This window comes from Calliopsis andreniformis, unplaced genomic scaffold, assembly GCF_051401765.1.
Source record: "Calliopsis andreniformis isolate RMS-2024a unplaced genomic scaffold, iyCalAndr_principal scaffold0017, whole genome shotgun sequence".
Classification (NCBI taxonomy): Eukaryota; Metazoa; Arthropoda; class Insecta; order Hymenoptera; family Andrenidae; genus Calliopsis; species Calliopsis andreniformis.
The window spans coordinates 10,709,152-10,724,011 of record NW_027480429.1 but is presented as its reverse complement, the minus strand read 5'-3'; positions in this window follow the sequence as shown (position 1 = coordinate 10,724,011).

Here is a 14,860-nt window from a genome sequence, read left to right as displayed (position 1 = left end):
TAAGGCCCTAACTATTCAATCTGTTGGAGCAACGCCCTAGGGTGAAGCCTAGTTTGCTCGGAAAGTAGAAATGACCATAAGTTTCATACTGGTTGCAATTATTCGCTTTATACGATGGAAAAACTGTTGTATCTATATTGTATTTTATGCTTCTGGCGTTGACTTCTAAGGCACTAACTATTCGACCTGGTGGAGCAACGCCCTAGAGTGAAGCCTAGGTTGCCCGGAAGGTAGAATTGGCCATCACTTTCACACTGGTTGCAATTATTCGTTTTATACGATGGAATAGCTGTTGTATTTATATCGTATTTTATGCTTCTGGCGTTCACTTCTTAGGCCCTAACTATTCGATCTGGTGGAACAACGGCCTAGGGTGAAGCCCACGTTGCACGGAACGTAGAAATGACCATTACTTTCACACTGGTTACAATTATTCGTTTTATGCGATGGAAAAACTGTTGTATTTATATTGTATTATATGCTTCTGGCGTTGACTTCTAAGGCCCTAGCTGTTCGATCTAGTGGAGCAACGCCCTAGAGTGAAGCCTAGGTTGCCCGGAAGGGAGAAATGACCATCACGTTCAAACTGGTTGCAATTATTCGTTTTATACGATGGAAAAACTGTTGTATTTATATTGTATTTTATGCTTCTGGCGTTGACTTCTAAGGCCGTAGCTGTTCGATCTAGTGGAGCAACGCCCTAGACTGATGCCTAGGTTGCACGGAAGGGAGAAATGACCATCACGTTCAAACTGGTTGCAATTAATCCTTTTACACGATGGAAAAGCTGTTGTATCTATATTGTATTTTATGCTTCTGGCGTTTACTTCTAAGGACCTAACTATTCGATCTGGTGGAGCAACGCCCTAGAGTGAAGCCTAGGTTACACGGAATGTGGAAATGACCATAACTTTCACACTGGTTGCAATTATTCGTTTTATACGATGGAAACGCTGTTGTATTTATATTGTATTTTATGCGTCTGGCGTTGACTTCTAAGGCACTATCTATTCGATCTGGTGGAGCAACGCCCTAGAGAGAAGCCTAGGTTGCCCGGAACGTAGACTTGACCATCACTTTCAAACTGGTTGCAATTATTCCTGTTATATGATGGAAACACTGTTGTATTTTTTTTGCATTTTATGGTTCGGGCGTTGACTTCTAAGGCCCTAACTATTCAATCCGTTGGAGCAACGCCCTAGGGTGAAGCCTAGGTTGCTCGGAAAGTAGAAATGACCATAAGTTTCATACTGGTTGGAATTATTCGTTTTATACGATGGAAAAGCTGTTGTATTTATATTGTATTTTATGCCTCTGGCGTTGACTTCTAAGGCCGTAGCTATTAGATATGGTGGAGCAACGCCCTAGAGAGATGCCTAGGGTGCTCGGAACGTTGAAATGACCATTACTTTCACACTGGTTGCAATTATTCGTTATATACGATGGAAAAGCTGTTGTATTTATATCGTATTTTATGCTTCTGGCGTTGACTTCTTAGGCCGTAACTTTTCGGTCTGGTGGAGCAACGCCCTGGAGCGAAACCTAGGTTGCCCAGAACGTAGAATTGGCCATCACTTTCAAACTGGTTGCAATTATTCCTGTTATATGATGGAAACACTGTTGTATTTTTTTTGCATTTTATGGTTCGGGCGGTCACTTCTAAGGTCCTAACTATTCAATCTGTTGGAGCAACGCCCTAGGGTGAAGCCTAGCTTGCTCGGAAAGCAGAAATGACCATAAGTTTCATACTGGTTGCAATTATTCGTTTTATACGATGGAAACACTAATGTATTTTTATTGCATTTTATGCTTCGGGCGTTGGCTTCTAAGGCCCTAACTATTCAATCTGTTGGAGCAACGCCCTAGGGTGAAGCCTAGGTTGCTCGGAAAGTAGAAATGACCATCAGTTTCATACTGGTTGCAATTATTCGTTTTATACGATGGAAAAGCTGCTGTATTTATATTGTATTTTATGCTTCTGGCGTTGACTTCTAAGGCGCTAGCTGTTCGATCTAGTGGAGCAACGCCCTAGAGTGAAGCCTAGATTGCCCGGAAAAGAGAAATGACCATCACGTTCAAACTGGTTGCAATTATTCGTTTTATACGATGTAAACGCTGTTGTATTTATATTGTATTTTATGCCTCTGGCGTTGACTTCTAAGGCCGTAGCTATTAGATGTGGTGGAGCAACGCCCTAGAGTGACGCCTAGGGTGCTCGGAACGTAGAAATGACCATTACTTTCACACTGGTTGCAATTATCCCTGTTATATGATGGAAACACTGTTGTATTTTTTTTTGCATTTTATGGTTCGGGCGTTGACTTCTAAGGCGCTAACTATTCAATCTGTTGGAGCAACGCCCTAGGGTGAAGCCTAGTTTGCTCGGAAAGTAGAAATGACCATAAGTTTCATACTGGTTGCAATTATTCGCTTTATACGATGGAAAAACTGTTGTATCTATATTGTATTTTATGCTTCTGGCGTTGACTTCTAAGGCACTAACTATTCGACCTGGTGGAGCAACGCCCTAGAGTGAAGCCTAGGTTGCACGGAAGGTAGAATTTGCCATCACTTTCAAACTGGTTGCAATTATTCGTTTTATACGATGGAAAAACTGTTGTATTTATATTGTATTTTTTTGCTTCTGGCGTTGACTTCTAAGGCACTAACTATTCGATATGGTGGAGCAACGCCCTAGAGTGAAGCCCAGGTTGCCCGGAACGTAGAATTGGCCATCACTTTCAAAGTGGTCGCAATTATTCCTGTTATATGATGGAAACACTGTTGTATTTTAATAGCATTTTATGCTTCGGGCGTTGACTTCTAAGGCCCTAACTATTCAATCTGTTGGAGCAACGCACTAGGGTGAAGCCTAGCTTGCTCGGAAAGTAGAAATGAACATAAGTTTCATACCGGTTGCAATTATTCGTTTTATACGATGGAAAAGCTGTTGTATTTATATCGTATTTTATGCTTCTGGCGTAGACTTCTTGGGCCGTAACTATTCGGTCTGGTGGAGCAACGCCCTGGAGTGAAACCTAGGTTGCCCGGAACGTAGAATTGGCCATAACATTCAAACTGGTTGCAATTATTCCTGTTATGATGGAAACACTGTTGTATTTTTTTTGCATTTTATGGTACTGGCGTTGACGTCGAGGGCCCTAACTATTCAATCCGTTGGAGCAACGCCCTAGGGTGAAGCCTAGGTTGCTCGGAAAGTATAAATGACCATAAGTTTCATACTGGTTGCAATTAATTGTTTTATACGATGGAAAAACTGTTGAATTTATATTGTATTTTATGCTGCTGGCGTTGACTTCTAAGGCACTAACTATTCGATCTGGTGGAGCAACGCCCTAGAGTGAAGCCGAGGTTGCCCGGAACGTACAATTGGCCATCACTTTCAAACTGGTTACAATTATTCGTTTTATACGATGCAAACGCTGTTGTATTTATATCGTATTTTATGCTTCTGGCGTTTACTTCTAAGGACCTAACTATTCGATCTGGTGGAGCAACGCCCTAGAGTGGTTCCTAGGTTGCTCGGAGTGTAGAAATGACCATAACTTTCACACTGGTTGCAATTATTCGTTTTATACGATGGAAACGCTGTTGTATTTATATTGTACTTTATGCCTCTGGCGTTGACTTCTAAGGCCGTAGCTATTAGATGTGGTGGAGCAACGCCCTAGAGTGACGCCTAGTGTGCTCGGAACGTAGAAATGACCATTACTTTCAAACTGGTTGCAATTATTCCTGTTATATGATGGAAACACAGTTGTATTTTTATTGCATTTTATGCTACGGGCGTTGACATCTAAGGCCCTAACTACTCAATCTGTTGGAGCAACACCCTAGGGTGAAGCCTAGGTTGCTCGGAAAGTAGAAATGACCATAAGTTTCATACTGGTTGCAATTATTCCTTTTATACGATGGAAAAACTGTTGTATTTATATTGTATTTTATGCTTCTGGCGTTGACTTCTAAGGCCCTAGCTGTTCGATTTAGTGGAGCAACGCCGTAGAGTGAAGCCTAGGTTGCCCGGAAGGTAGAATTGGCCATCACTTTCAAGCTGGTTGCAATTATTCGTTTTATACGATGGAAAAACTGTTGTATTTATAATGTATTTTATGCTTCTGGCGTTGACTTCTAAGGCACTAACTATGCGATCTGGTGGAGCAACGCCCTAGAGTGAAGCCTAGGTTGCCCGGAACGTAGAATTGGCTATCACTTTCAAACTGGTTGCAATTATTCCTGATATATGATGGAAACACTGTTGTATTTTTTTTTGCATTTTATGGTTCGGGCGTTTACTTCAAAGGCGCTAACTATTCAATCTGTTGGAGCAACGCCCTAGGGTGAAGCCTAGTTCGCTCGGAAAGTAGAAATGACCATAAGTTTCATACTGGTTGCAATTATTCGCTTTATACGATGGAAAAACTGTTGTATCTATATTGTATTTTATGCTTCTGGCGTTGACTTCTAAGGCACTAACTATTCGACCTGGTGGAGCAATGCCCTAGAGTGAAGCCTAGGTTGCCCGGAAGGTAGAATTGGCCATCACTTTCAAACTGGTTGCAATTATTCGTTTTATACGATGGAAAAACTGTTGTATTTATAATGTATTTTATGCTTCTGGCGTTGACTTCTAAGGCACTAACTATGCGATCTGGTGGAGCAACGCCCTAGAGTGAAGCCTAGGTTGCCCGGAACGTAGAATTGGCTATCACTTTCAAACTGGTTGCAATTATTCCTGATATATGATGGAAACACTGTTGTATTTTTATTGCATTTTATGCTTCTGGCGTTGACTTCTAAGGCCCTAACTATTCAATCTGTTGGAGCAACGCCCTAGGGTGAAGGCTAGGTTGCTCGGAAAGTAGAAATGACCATAAGTTTCATACTGGTTGCAATTATTCGTTTTATACGATGGAAAAACTGTTGTATTTATGTTGTATTTTATGCTTCTGGCGTTGACATCTAAGGCACTATCTATTCGATCTGGTGGAGCAACGCCCTAGAGCGAAGCCTAGGTTGCCCGGAACGTAGAATTGGCCATCACTTCCAAACTGGTTGCAATTACTCCTGTTATATGATGGAAACACTGTTGTATTTTTTTTGCATTTTATGGTTCGGGCGTTGACTTCTAAGGCCCTAGCTATTCAATCTGTTGGAGCAACGCCCTAGGGTGAAGCCTAGGTTGCTCGAAAAGTAGAAATGACCATAAGTTTCATACTGGTTGTAATTATTCGTTTTATACGATGGAAAAACTGTTGTATTTATATTGTATTTTATGCTTCTGGCGTTGACTTCTGAGGCACTAACTATTCGATCTGGTGGAGCAACGCCCAAGAGTGAAGCCTAGGTTGCTCGGAAAGTAGAAATGACCATCAGTTTCATTCTGGTTGCAATTATTCGTTTTATACGATGGAAAAACTGTTGTATTTATATTGTATTTTATGCTTCGGGCGTTGACTTCTAAGGCCCTAACTATTCAATCTGCTGGAGCAACGCTCTAGGGTGAAGCCTAGGTTGCTCGGAATGTAGAAATGACCATAAGCTTCAAACTGGTTGCAATTATTCGTTTTATACGATGGAAAAACTGTTGTACTTATATTGTATTTTATGCTTCTGGCGTTGACTTCTAAGGCCCTAGCTGTTCGATCTATTGGAGGAACGCCCTAGAGTGAAGCCTAGGTTGCCCGGAAAGGAGAAATGACCATCACGTTCAAACTGGCTGCAATTAATCCTTCTATACGATGGAAAAGCTGTTGTATTTATATCGTATTTTATGCTTCTGGCGTTTACTTCTAAGGACCTAACTATTCGATCTGGTGGTGCAACGCCCTAGAGTGAAGCCTAGGTTCCTCGGAATGTGGAAATGACCATAACTTTCACACTGGTTGCAATTATTCGTTTTATACGATGGAAACGCTGTTGTATTTATATTGTATTTTATGCCTCTGGCGCTGACTTCTAAGGCCGTAGCTATTAGATGTGGTGGAGCAACGCCCTGGAGTGAAGCCTAGCTTGCTCGGAAAGTAGAAATGACCATAAGTTTCATACTGGTTGCAATTATTCGTTTTATACGATGGAAAAGCTGTTGTATTTATATCGTATTTTATGCTTCTGGCGTTGACTTCTTGGGCCGTAACTATGCGGTCTGGTGGAGCAACGCCCTGGAGTGAAACCTAGGTTGCCCGGAACGTAGAATTGGCCGTCACTTTGAAACTGGTTGCAATTATTCCTGTTATATGATGGAAACACTGTTGTATTTTTTTCACAATTTATGGTTCGGGCGTTGACTTCTAAGGCCCTAACTATTCAGTCTGTCGGAGCAACGCCCTAGGGTGAAGCCTAGCTTGCTCGGAAAGTAGAAATGGCCATAAGTTTCATACTGGTTGCAATTATTCGTTTTATACGGTGGAAGAGCTGTTGTATTTATATCGTATTTTATGCTTCTGGCGTTGACTTCTTAGGCCGTAACTATTCGGTCTGGTGGAGCAACGTCCTAGAGTGAAGTCTATGTTGCCCGGAACGTAGAATTGGCCATCACTTTCAAACTGGTTGCAATTATTCCTGTTATATGATGGAAGCACTGTTGTATTTTTTTTGCATTTTATGGTTCGGGCGTTGACTTCTAAGGCCCTAACTATTCAATCTGTTGGAGCAACGCCCTAGGGTGAAGCCTAGGTTGCTCGGAAAGTAGAAATGACCATAAGTTTCATACTGGTTGCAATTATTCGTTTGATACGATGGAAAAACTGTTGTATTTATATTGTATTTTATGCTTCTGGCGTTGACTTCTAAGGCACTAACTATTCGATCTGGTGGAGCAACGCCCTAGAGTGAAGCCTAGGTTGCGCGGAACGTAGAATTGGCCATCACTTTCAAACTGGTTGCAATTATTCCTGATATATGATGGAAACTCTGTTGTATTTTTTTTGCATTTTATGGTTCGGGCGTTGACTTCTAAGACCCTAACTATTCAATCTGTTGGAGCAACGCCCTAGGGTGAAGCCTAGGTTGCTCGAAAAGTAGAAATGACCATAAGTTTTTATACTGGTTGTAATTATTCGTTTTATACGATGGAAAAACTGTTGTATTTATATTGTATTTTATGCTTCGGGCGTTGACTTCTAAGGCCCTAACTATTCAATCTGCTGGAGCAACGCTCTAGGGTGAAGCCTAGCTTGCTCGGAATGCAGAAATGACCATAAGTTTCAAACTGGTTGCAATTATTCGTTTTACACGATGGAAAAGCTGTTGTATTTATATTGTATTTTATGCCTCTGGCGCTGACTTCTAAGGCCGTAGCTATTAGATGTGGTGGAGCAACGCCCTCGAGTGAAGCCTAGCTTGCTCGTAAAGTAGAAATGACCATAAGTTTCATACTGGTTGCAATTATTCGTTTTACACGATGGAAAAGCTGTTGTATTTATATCGTATTTTATGCTTCTGGCGTTGACTTCTTGGGCCGTAACTATGCGGTCTGGTGGAGCAACGCCCTGGAGTGAAACCTAGGTTGCCCGGAACGTAGAATTGGCCATCACTTTCAAACTGGTTGCAAATATTCCTGTTATATGATGGATACACTGTTGTATTTTTATTGCATTTTATACTTCGGGCGTTGACTTCTAAGGCCCTAACATTTCAATCTGTTGGAGGAATGCCCTAGGGTGAAGCCTAGCATGCTCGTAAAGTAGAAATGACCATAAGTTTCATACTGGTTGCAATTATTCGTTTTATACGTTGGAAAAGCTGTTGTATTTATATCGTATTTTATGCTTCTGGCGTTGACTTCTAAGGCACTAACTATTCGATCTGGTGGAGCAACGCCCTAGAGTGAAGACTAGGTTGCCCGGAAAGGAGAAATGACCATCACGTTCAAACTGGTTGCAATTATTCGTTTTATACGATGTAAACGCTGTTTTATTTATATTGTATTTTATGCCTCTGGCGTTGACTTCTGAGGCCGTAGCTATTAGGTGTGGTGGAGCAACGCCCTAGAGTGACGCCTAGGGTGCTCGGATCGTAGAAATGACCATTACTTTCACACTGGTTGCAATTATTCCTGTTATATGATGGAAACACTGTTGTATTTTTTTTTGCATTTTATGGTTCGGGCGTTGACTTCAAAGGCGCTAACTATTCAATCTGTTGGAGCAACGCCCTAGGGTGAAGCCTAGTTCGCTCGGAAAGTAGAAATGACCATAAGTTTCATACTGGTTGCAATTATTCGCTTTATACGATGGAAAAACTGTTGTATCTATATTGTATTTTATGCTTCTGGCGTTGACTTCTAAGGCACTAACTATTCGACCTGGTGGAGCAATGCCCTAGAGTGAAGCCTAGGTTGCCCGGAAGGTAGAATTGGCCATCACTTTCAAACTGGTTGCAATTATTCGTTTTATACGATGGAAAAACTGTTGTATTTATAATGTATTTTATGCTTCTGGCGTTGACTTCTAAGGCACTAACTATGCGATCTGGTGGAGCAACGCCCTAGAGTGAAGCCTAGGTTGCCCGGAACGTAGAATTGGCTATCACTTTCAAACTGGTTGCAATTATTCCTGATATATGATGGAAACACTGTTGTATTTTTATTGCATTTTATGCTTCTGGCGTTGACTTCTAAGGCCCTAACTATTCAATCTGTTGGAGCAACGCCCTAGGGTGAAGGCTAGGTTGCTCGGAAAGTAGAAATGACCATAAGTTTCATACTGGTTGCAATTATTCGTTTTATACGATGGAAAAACTGTTGTATTTATGTTGTATTTTATGCTTCTGGCGTTGACATCTAAGGCACTATCTATTCGATCTGGTGGAGCAACGCCCTAGAGCGAAGCCTAGGCTGCCCGGAACGTAGAATTGGCCATCACTTCCAAACTGGTTGCAATTACTCCTGTTATATGATGGAAACACTGTTGTATTTTTTTTGCATTTTATGGTTCGGGCGTTGACTTCTAAGGCCCTAGCTATTCAATCTGTTGGAGCAACGCCCTAGGGTGAAGCCTAGGTTGCTCGAAAAGTAGAAATGACCATAAGTTTCATACTGGTTGTAATTATTCGTTTTATACGATGGAAAAACTGTTGTATTTATATTGTATTTTATGCTTCTGGCGTTGACTTCTAAGGTACTAACTATTCGATCTGGTGGAGCAACGCCCAAGAGTGAAGCCTAGGTTGCTCGGAAAGTAGAAATGACCATCAGTTTCATTCTGGTTGCAATTATTCGTTTTATACGATGGAAAAACTGTTGTATTTATATTGTATTTTATGCTTCGGGCGTTGACTTCTAAGGCCCTAACTATTCAATCTGCTGGAGCAACGCTCTAGGGTGAAGCCTAGCTTGCTCGGAATGCAGAAATGACCATAAGTTTCAAACTGGTTGCAATTATTCGTTTTATACGATGGAAAAACTGTTGTACTTATATTGTATTTTATGCTTCTGGCGTTGACTTCTAAGGCCCTAGCTGTTCGATCTAGTGGAGGAACGCCCTAGAGTGAAGCCTAGGTTGCCCGGAAAGGAGAAATGACCATCACGTTCAAACTGGCTGCAATTAATCCTTCTATACGATGGAAAAGCTGTTGTATTTATATCGTATTTTATGCTTCTGGCGTTTACTTCTAAGGACCTAACTATTCGATCTGGTGGTGCAACGCCCTAGAGTGAAGCCTAGGTTCCTCGGAATGTGGAAATGACCATAACTTTCGCACTGGTTGCAATTATGCGTTTTATACGATGGAAACGCTGTTGTATTTATATTGTATTTTATGCCTCTGGCGCTGACTTCTAAGGCCGTAGCTATTAGATGTGGTGGAGCAACGCCCTCGAGTGAAGCCTAGCTTGCTCGTAAAGTAGAAATGACCATAAGTTTCATACTGGTTGCAATTATTCGTTTTACACGATGGAAAAGCTGTTGTATTTATATCGTATTTTATGCTTCTGGCGTTGACTTCTTGGGCCGTAACTATGCGGTCTGGTGGAGCAACGCCCTGGAGTGAAACCTAGGTTGCCCGGAACATAGAATTGGCCATCACTTTCAAACTGGTTGCAAATATTCCTGTTATATGATGGATACACTGTTGTATTTTTATTGCATTTTATACTTCGGGCGTTGACTTCTAAGGCCCTAACATTTCAATCTGTTGGAGGAATGCCCTAGGGTGAAGCCTAGCATGCTCGTAAAGTAGAAATGACCATAAGTTTCATACTGGTTGCAATTATTCGTTTTATACGTTGGAAAAGCTGTTGTATTTATATCGTATTTTATGCTTCTGGCGTTGACTTCTAAGGCACTAACTATTCGATCTGGTGGAGCAACGCCCTAGAGTGAAGACTAGGTTGCCCGGAAAGGAGAAATGACCATCACGTTCAAACTGGTTGCAATTATTCGTTTTATACGATGTAAACGCTGTTTTATTTATATTGTATTTTATGACTCTGGCGTTGACTTCTAAGGCCGTAGCTATTAGATGTGGTGGAGCAACGCCCTAGAGTGACGCCTAGGGTGCTCGGATCGTAGAAATGACCATTACTTTCACACTGGTTGCAATTATTCCTGTTATATGATGGAAACACTGTTGTATTTTTTTTTGCATTTTATGGTTCGGGCGTTGACTTCAAAGGCGCTAACTATTCAATCTGTTGGAGCAACGCCCTAGGGTGAAGCCTAGTTCGCTCGGAAAGTAGAAATGACCATAAGTTTCATACTGGTTGCAATTATTCGCTTTATACGATGGAAAAACTGTTGTATCTATATTGTATTTTATGCTTCTGGCGTTGACTTCTAAGGCACTAACTATTCGACCTGGTGGAGCAATGCCCTAGAGTGAAGCCTAGGTTGCCCGGAAGGTAGAATTGGCCATCACTTTCAAACTGGTTGCAATTATTCGTTTTATACGATGGAAAAACTGTTGTATTTATAATGTATTTTATGCTTCTGGCGTTGACTTCTAAGGCACTAACTATGCGATCTGGTGGAGCAACGCCCTAGAGTGAAGCCTAGGTTGCCCGGAACGTAGAATTGGCTATCACTTTCAAACTGGTTGCAATTATTCCTGATATATGATGGAAACACTGTTGTATTTTTATTGCATTTTATGCTTCTGGCGTTGACTTCTAAGGCCCTAACTATTCAATCTGTTGGAGCAACGCCCTAGGGTGAAGGCTAGGTTGCTCGGAAAGTAGAAATGACCATAAGTTTCATACTGGTTGCAATTATTCGTTTTATACGATGGAAAAACTGTTGTATTTATGTTGTATTTTATGCTTCTGGCGTTGACATCTAAGGCACTATCTATTCGATCTGGTGGAGCAACGCCCTAGAGCGAAGCCTAGGTTGCCCGGAACGTAGAATTGGCCATCACTTCCAAACTGGTTGCAATTACTCCTGTTATATGATGGAAACACTGTTGTATTTTTTTTGCATTTTATGGTTCGGGCGTTGACTTCTAAGGCCCTAGCTATTCAATCTGTTGGAGCAACGCCCTAGGATGAAGCCTAGGTTGCTCGAAAAGTAGAAATGACCATAAGTTTCATACTGGTTGTAATTATTCGTTTTATACGATGGAAGAGCTGTTGTATTTATATCGTATTTTATGCTTCTGGCGTTGACTTCTTAGGCCGTAACTATTCGGTCTGGTGGAGCAACGTCCTAGAGTGAAGTCTATGTTGCCCGGAACGTAGAATTGGCCATCACTTTCAAACTGGTTGCAATTATTCCTGTTATATGATGGAAGCACTGTTGTATTTTTTTTGCATTTTATGGTTCGGGCGTTGACTTCTAAGGCCCTAACTATTCAATCTGTTGGAGCAACGCCCTAGGGTGAAGCCTAGGTTGCTCGAAAAGTAGAAATGACCATAAGTTTTTATACTGGTTGTAATTATTCGTTTTATACGATGGAAAAACTGTTGTATTTATATTGTATTTTATGCTTCGGGCGTTGACTTCTAAGGCCCTAACTATTCAATCTGCTGGAGCAACGCTCTAGGGTGAAGCCTAGCTTGCTCGGAATGCAGAAATGACCATAAGTTTCAAACTGGTTGCAATTATTCGTTTTATACGATGGAAAAACTGTTGTACTTATATTGTATTTTATGCTTCTGGCGTTGACTTCTAAGGCCCTAGCTGTTCGATCTAGTGGAGGAACGCCCTAGAGTGAAGCCTAGGTTGCCCGGAAAGGAGAAATGACCATCACGTTCAAACTGGCTGCAATTAATCCTTCTATACGATGGAAAAGCTGTTGTATTTATATCGTATTTTATGCTTCTGGCGTTTACTTCTAAGGACCTAACTATTCGATCTGGTGGTGCAACGCCCTAGAGTGAAGCCTAGGTTCCTCGGAATGTGGAAATGACCATAACTTTCGCACTGGTTGCAATTATGCGTTTTATACGATGGAAACGCTGTTGTATTTATATTGTATTTTATGCCTCTGGCGCTGACTTCTAAGGCCGTAGCTATTAGATGTGGTGGAGCAACGCCCTCGAGTGAAGCCTAGCTTGCTCGTAAAGTAGAAATGACCATAAGTTTCATACTGGTTGCAATTATTCGTTTTACACGATGGAAAAGCTGTTGTATTTATATCGTATTTTATGCTTCTGGCGTTGACTTCTTGGGCCGTAACTATGCGGTCTGGTGGAGCAACGCCCTGGAGTGAAACCTAGGTTGCCCGGAACGTAGAATTGGCCATCACTTTCAAACTGGTTGCAAATATTCCTGTTATATGATGGATACACTGTTGTATTTTTATTGCATTTTATACTTCGGGCGTTGACTTCTAAGGCCCTAACATTTCAATCTGTTGGAGGAATGCCCTAGGGTGAAGCCTAGCATGCTCGTAAAGTAGAAATGACCATAAGTTTCATACTGGTTGCAATTATTCGTTTTATACGTTGGAAAAGCTGTTGTATTTATATCGTATTTTATGCTTCTGGCGTTGACTTCTAAGGCACTAACTATTCGATCTGGTGGAGCAACGCCCTAGAGTGAAGACTAGGTTGCCCGGAAAGGAGAAATGACCATCACGTTCAAACTGGTTGCAATTATTCGTTTTATACGATGTAAACGCTGTTTTATTTATATTGTATTTTATGCCTCTGGCGTTGACTTCTAAGGCCGTAGCTATTAGGTGTGGTGGAGCAACGCCCTAGAGTGACGCCTAGGGTGCTCGGATCGTAGAAATGACCATTACTTTCACACTGGTTGCAATTATTCCTGTTATATGATGGAAACACTGTTGTATTTTTTTTTGCATTTTATGGTTCGGGCGTTGACTTCAAAGGCGCTAACTATTCAATCTGTTGGAGCAACGCCCTAGGGTGAAGCCTAGTTCGCTCGGAAAGTAGAAATGACCATAAGTTTCATACTGGTTGCAATTATTCGCTTTATACGATGGAAAAACTGTTGTATCTATATTGTATTTTATGCTTCTGGCGTTGACTTCTAAGGCACTAACTATTCGACCTGGTGGAGCAATGCCCTAGAGTGAAGCCTAGGTTGCCCGGAAGGTAGAATTGGCCATCACTTTCAAACTGGTTGCAATTATTCGTTTTATACGATGGAAAAACTGTTGTATTTATAATGTATTTTATGCTTCTGGCGTTGACTTCTAAGGCACTAACTATGCGATCTGGTGGAGCAACGCCCTAGAGTGAAGCCTAGGTTGCCCGGAACGTAGAATTGGCTATCACTTTCAAACTGGTTGCAATTATTCCTGATATATGATGGAAACACTGTTGTATTTTTATTGCATTTTATGCTTCTGGCGTTGACTTCTAAGGCCCTAACTATTCAATCTGTTGGAGCAACGCCCTAGGGTGAAGGCTAGGTTGCTCGGAAAGTAGAAATGACCATAAGTTTCATACTGGTTGCAATTATTCGTTTTATACGATGGAAAAACTGTTGTATTTATGTTGTATTTTATGCTTCTGGCGTTGACATCTAAGGCACTATCTATTCGATCTGGTGGAGCAACGCCCTAGAGCGAAGCCTAGGTTGCCCGGAACGTAGAATTGGCCATCACTTCCAAACTGGTTGCAATTACTCCTGTTATATGATGGAAACACTGTTGTATTTTTTTTGCATTTTATGGTTCGGGCGTTGACTTCTAAGGCCCTAGCTATTTAATCTGTTGGAGCAACGCCCTAGGGTGAAGCCTAGGTTGCTCGAAAAGTAGAAATGACCATAAGTTTCATACTGGTTGTAATTATTCGTTTTATACGATGGAAAAACTGTTGTATTTATATTGTATTTTATGCTTCGGGCGTTGACTTCTAAGGCCCTAACTATTCAATCTGCTGGAGCAACGCTCTAGGGTGAAGCCTAGGTTGCTCGGAATGTAGAAATGACCATAAGCTTCAAACTGGTTGCAATTATTCGTTTTATACGATGGAAAAACTGTTGTACTTATATTGTATTTTATGCTTCTGGCGTTGACTTCTAAGGCCCTAGCTGTTCGATCTATTGGAGGAACGCCCTAGAGTGAAGCCTAGGTTGCCCGGAAAGGAGAAATGACCATCACGTTCAAACTGGCTGCAATTAATCCTTCTATACGATGGAAAAGCTGTTGTATTTATATCGTATTTTATGCTTCTGGCGTTTACTTCTAAGGACCTAACTATTCGATCTGGTGGTGCAACGCCCTAGAGTAAAGCCTAGGTTCCTCGGAATGTGGAAATGACCATAACTTTCACACTGGTTGCAATTATTCGTTTTATACGATGGAAACGCTGTTGTATTTATATTGTATTTTATGCCTCTGGCGCTGACTTCTAAGGCCGTAGCTATTAGATGTGGTGGAGCAACGCCCTGGAGTGAAGCCTAGCTTGCTCGGAAAGTAGAAATGACCATAA